This window comes from Neophocaena asiaeorientalis, unplaced genomic scaffold (assembly GCF_003031525.2).
Source record: "Neophocaena asiaeorientalis asiaeorientalis breed wild unplaced genomic scaffold, Neophocaena_asiaeorientalis_V1.1 scaffold110, whole genome shotgun sequence".
Taxonomy (NCBI): Eukaryota; Metazoa; Chordata; class Mammalia; order Artiodactyla; family Phocoenidae; genus Neophocaena; species Neophocaena asiaeorientalis.
This window is the reverse complement of record NW_020175053.1, coordinates 7,292,021-7,297,494: the sequence shown is the minus strand read 5'-3', so window position 1 is coordinate 7,297,494 and position 5,474 is coordinate 7,292,021.

The following is a 5,474-nucleotide window of genomic DNA, read 5'->3' as shown; positions in this document are numbered from 1 at the left end:
GGGGAGGGGACCGGCTGGCAGAGGGAGGGGGCTGAAGGGCCCCAGCTTGTCACTCTCTGTTTATCTACTGAGATGGTTCATATTCACACAGGCTTAGCTGGGGTGGAGGGAGGCGGGGATGCCTCTCCCTGGGGGGTAGTGACTTACGGAGAGGAGGGAACGCGGCCAGATAATGCTCGCAGCGGCCCCACCCAGAACAGCGTGGGACTGCCTAGGGAAGGGAGCCCAGTGCGGATCCGGATGGCCCGGAACGGTTTTGAAGTTATTTATCCGTGTTTCTCCTGTTCCCTCCATCTCCAGTGCCTTTTCTAGTAGGGGTTGCCAAGCACATCTGGAAAGCTAGGTTCCCGGCCCCCCCACCCCGGCAGGAGGAGTGTAACCCGGGGAGGCCACCTCTCTGACATATGTGGTAGGGGGGAGGGGCAGAGCTTTGCCCATAGGAATCCTGTGGCTGTAGATTGTTGACTGATGTGGGGATGGCTGTGCCTCTTGTGCAGGGGGGAGGGGGAGAGCTGGCAGGTAGTGGAGGGGCCTCCAGAGATTCTAGGCTGAACTTGGGGGTGTTCTCCAGGGACCCCCGCTCGAGGGATGGAGCTGGACCTTTCTGGAGCTAGCATTTATTGCTTCCTGGCTCCTGGCTTTACTTCTTTCTCTCCGTTCCCATCTGCCAGCGTCTGGACTCCCTGGGCCTTTCAGCAGACATTTTCAGGAGCACAGGCCATGTGGCTGGTCTGTAGCCCTGGCTCAAGGAGCGGACTTAACGCTCAGCAGAGCAGGGTTGCTGGCATGTTCTGAAAAAAAAAAAGCAGATGGGCCGGCCTCAGGCTGGCCTCCAGAGACAAAGCTGTGTGGTGAGATTGCTGGTGTAGCGGGCTCTTAGTACCAAGGGGGTGGGGGGAATGGGAGGCTGATACTTGGGGGCTGAACTGAGTCCTTTGCCCCTGGAGTAGGTTGCCCTGCCTGTGAGTGAAATCGGTCCTGTGTGGTTGTGCTTATTATGGAAATCTCTAGGTCCATGGGCAGGTAGTAGCCTAGGAAGGCTGGGAGGGGGCTTCCCACCTGCCTGCCTGCTTGCCTTGGGGTCAGTGCACCCAGGTTGGTCTGCTTCCTGCGGGCCAGTTTTGGGGTGTTGCTGAGTGACTGTCCTCTGGCCAGTTGACTCAAGTGCTGGTGTGCACCCAGGATTTCTTCCTGCAGTGTTTTCCTGCCAGTTGTTGGGACTTGTAAATTAGTCTCTCGGCTTTTACAAGCGATTCCTGAAAAGAAAAATCTCCCTCTGGTTGCTGGCTCTGCGTAGAGGAAGAAGCAGCCAGAGGGAGCCAGGCCTTTAATTAAAGCAAAACCGAAATGATTGCTGCAGTGGCTGGAAGGAGAGAAGGCAGCGCAGGTGGGGTGGAGGTGATATGCCCTGTCCTGCAGCGAGGAACCTGCCGGGGACAGGTAGGCACCGTCCCGTCCTCTCTGCCTGGTCTTGGCCAGCAGCCCAGCCTTCTCCACAAGCTGCAGTCCTGGATTAATCCTCACATAGTGTTTTCTTTCCATAGATCAGATTTCTCATTTTGTTAATAAGCACAGCCTCTGATCCACTTGAAGTCAGCTGTCGTGGACTCAGAGCAACAGGGTTTTGCATTATTGAGCTGACAGGCCTGCTGCCTTCCCTGAGTCCTCATTGTTTGCCAGGGGGTGGGGGCGGGGGTGGGGGCAGTGCCTTTGAATCAGCAGCTCGCCCCCGTGGAAGGGCTGGCAGGGCAGTTCTCGAGAGTTGAGGAGTGAAGAAGGAATAAAGTTCAGTTTACCCGGGGGACCTGCTGCCCTGCCCTTTTTGGCTTGGCCTGTTGGCCTCCAGCAGTCAGCCCCACCCCACTGCCTGCCTGCATCATTGCCCACTGGGGCTGAGGGCCAGTGCCCCCCGGGACTGATCACTAGAGGGTGGGGGCTCTTGTTCTTGGCTCTTTCTGCAGAGAAGAAGCCACAAGTCCTGTTCCTCCCGTCCTGGCCCTCGGAGCCTGACTGAGGAGGGACTCCTGGGGGCAGTGTGAGGGGCACTGGCCTCAGCACTGTTTACTCTCCTTGTGGCCTTGGACAGGGATTGACTCTTTGAGCCTTAGTGTCCCCGTTTCTAAAATGGGAACAGAGCTAGAGTTCACATTCACGTATCGCTGCCTTCCAGAGCTCAGCCTGGGGAAGACAGACTGGCAAACAGACCATCGGAGGATGGGGTGATAGGGCCGCACCGTGCTGCGGGGAGCACGAGGTGGCAAGGGCGGAGGGTGGGCAGCTTCAGGAGGGGGATTTTAATGGGGAGCGCACGCAGTTTGGGGAGGGCAGTGCTGGGGAGACAGGAGAACGGCGACAGGAGTGTGGCCCTGCAGATGTTGAGCTGCGAGAAGCTGGCGCAGGAGCACCTGCTGCGTGCTCCTGTGAGTCTCTTTCACAAGCTTTTTATCCGTTCAGCGAAGTTTTTTGAGAACCAATGCAGTGCCCAGCCCGTGTGGCTAGACTAAATCGTGCTGTTGCTCAGACTTGCCGCTAAGCGGTCAGCCTTCAGCTGGGATGTAGAGACACTGGGAGATTTCAGGGCTCGCTCTGGGTGTAGCACTCTCACAGACTTGGAGGTCAAGTAACTGGAGGTTAAGTAACGTTCTGGGGCTGCAGGGTAGGCGCCTTTGGTGTTCTGTCTGGAGAGGTCAGAGATCCCATCCTGGCTTCCTCAGTTAGGGGCTTTCAGCCAGCTGGGCCAGTTAGGCTCTGCCTGGCAGCCGGCTGTGCTTCCTGCTGGGAGGGGCCTTGCTTAAGGGTTAGGGACCTGGGCTGGGGGAGGGCTCCAAGCCCCAGAACCTGGTGTGAGCTGGGAGTGGCAAAGCCAGAAAAGCAGGTGGGGGTGGGGTGCGGGTTGCGAGTGGGCCCCCAGCACGCTTGGTGAGGAAGGGAAAACGGTGCCAACTCCAGACCCCAGCGCAGTCCAGGAGGGAAGGCCCGGGGCCGGGGGGCTCTGCTGAGGGAGCACAGTCTGGGAGGGTGTGGCCAGACTGTGGGGAGAGGGACCCTGAGACACTGCCAGGCTCAGAGCCCTGCCTCCGCCTGCCCTGTGTGGGTGGGTGGAGGGGTGGGGGAGCGTGGCCTTGGGGTTAGAGCAGGTCCTGTCGAGGGTCCCCTGCTGCTGAGCGTGTTGGCAGGGTGGGTGCCTGTTTCCTGTCGGGGGTCCACCTTCTCTGAGTGTGTGGGTGAAAAGGGTGGGGTACGACAGGGCAGGTGGCTTGGCTCCTGGGGCTCCCGAGGCTCTCCCCTTCCATTCTGTGGGAATTCTGAGGACCCCTAAGGAAAGGTGGGGCTTGGGCTTGGCTGGGGAAGGGGGCTTCCAGGTGGGCAGTTGACCTCTTGTGGGCCTGGAGGGGCCACTGGCTCTGGCATGGCTGTGGCCACTGTGCACACTGGCCTCCAGTGGTCCAGGATGCTGCTGCCGCTTCGGGTTTCTCTCCCAGCAGCACCTTGCGGGGGAGGGGGGGCGAGGGTTCTCAGGTGAATGTGGGGAGGGGCTGCTCCAGTGCCTTGGGCACAGCCCCCCCACATACAAACAGGTGGTTGGAGGTGCTGCTTCCTTCCCCACGCTGGGGTCGCAGCCCCTTGGCCTCTTCTTCAACCTGGTTATAGGCCTTTTAAGGGGCAGGACTGTTCCATGGTCTTTGCAGTTCCCTTGCCTGCGCTGCTTTGGAAGCTAATAGTAAGCTCTTGGTGAATTCTTGTTCACAGAGTGAATGAGAAGGGAGAGTAGAGTTGATGGCTAGGAGGGTGGGGCCTGGAGCCTCAGTGTCTGCCCCATGTGGACACAGGGAACTTACCCTGTGATGAGCACGGGCTCCACACTGACCTCCAGTGTGTGTGCTGTTCCCCGTGCTGCCTGGTGGAGGCCTGCCTGATGGTGCCCTGGTTCTTACCTCTGCATATCAGGATCACCTGGAGCTGGTGGAGCCCAGCCCGGCCCACCTCTAGGGTGGGCCCAGCCATCTATGCTTCCTGAGGCTTTTAAAATGAATCCAATGTGCAGCCAGCTGCTTTAGCAGGAATAAATGTGTTGATAATAGAATCAGGGAGTGGTGAGTCCACAAAGACCAGCAAGGGTGGTCACAGACTGCCCGGTGGGGTTGTGCTTACAGAGCAAGCCACGGCTTCTGTTAGGTACCAGGGTCTGGGAGAAGCATCATGTGCAGCGGGGGCTCACCCTTTTCATGGTCCCTTTTCCTGGGGTGGTAGTGACCCCAGGCCGGTGAGTATTAAGGGGGCGTCTCCTAGGAGGTCCCCCGGGAAACACCTGCTGCTCTTGACCCCAGGACTCTTGCTCCTGCTTGACTTTAAGGGACTGCCTGCCCTGGTCTCTTGGTTGCATTCTTGGGCCCTGGCTGGTCTCTGTGCCCCGGCATAGTGACCTTGGAGTTCCTCGTGGTTCCCTAACAAGCCCACTGTGGCTGCAGCTGGGGACCCCTGGGACCTGTGTCTTTCCCCTTCTTTTTCTCTTTGACCTCAGGGTACCTGGGAGAGAGAGATGGGTTGAGGTTATTTACGTGGGTCAGGTGTGTGAGGGAGCTACTGACGAGGGGCCAGGAGGTGGGGTGAGGGCTGGGAGGGGCGCTGGAGGTGGGGCTTCAGGTAAGGTATGGCCAGCCCAGCCCAGCCTCCTCTGCTGGGACAGAACAATGGGCTGTCTTGGGGCTTAGTTCACGTCTGAGGGCAGCCAGGACACAAGACAGCCCCCGCCTGCTCTGGGCAGCTTACTGCACGAGGGAGGAGAGCAGCAAGGCCCTTGGGCGTGGTGAGGTCTGGAATGGGCCTGGTTGGTGTCCTGGGGGGGAGGTGCAGGAAGAGCAACCTGGCCTGGGGCCAGGCAGGAGTGGGACTGAGTGGTCTGGGCTGGGCAGTTGGGGGAGGGGTGGTCCGGGGCAGTCAGGGTGTCCTCTGTCACTGTTTTTGGCCTGCGCACATCTTGGTAGACGGACCCATGGGTTCTCCCTTGAGAGTGAGTAGTCCTGGGGGTGGATTCCTGTCTCAGGTGTTTGGCCTCTTCACCCCGCCCCTCCCTGGGACCCCTTTGGTAGAAAAGGGCTGATGGTTTCTTTCCAGCAGGTGCTCCGGCAGCTCTGCTTGCAAACTGGGAGGAGGATGGTTCCCACAGAGCTCCTGATGGGATGCTGGGGAGGTAGCACAAGAGGGCTGGGCCTTCCCTCTCAGGATCCTATCCCGGGCTGGGCCTGGTGGGACACACCTGGGCAGTCCCGATTGCCTTCTCAGTCCCTGCTGTGTGAGTGGCTTGGAGAGGTTATGCACTTGGTCTAGAGTCCTTCTGCTGGGATGTGGTGGAGAAAGTCTAGGAGTAGGGTAACCACGATGCAACACACGCACGAGGGTGCATTGGACACACGTGTGGACTCCTGCCACTGAGCAGGGCTTGAGCCTGAGGGCAGCCGGGTTTTCATTTGAGT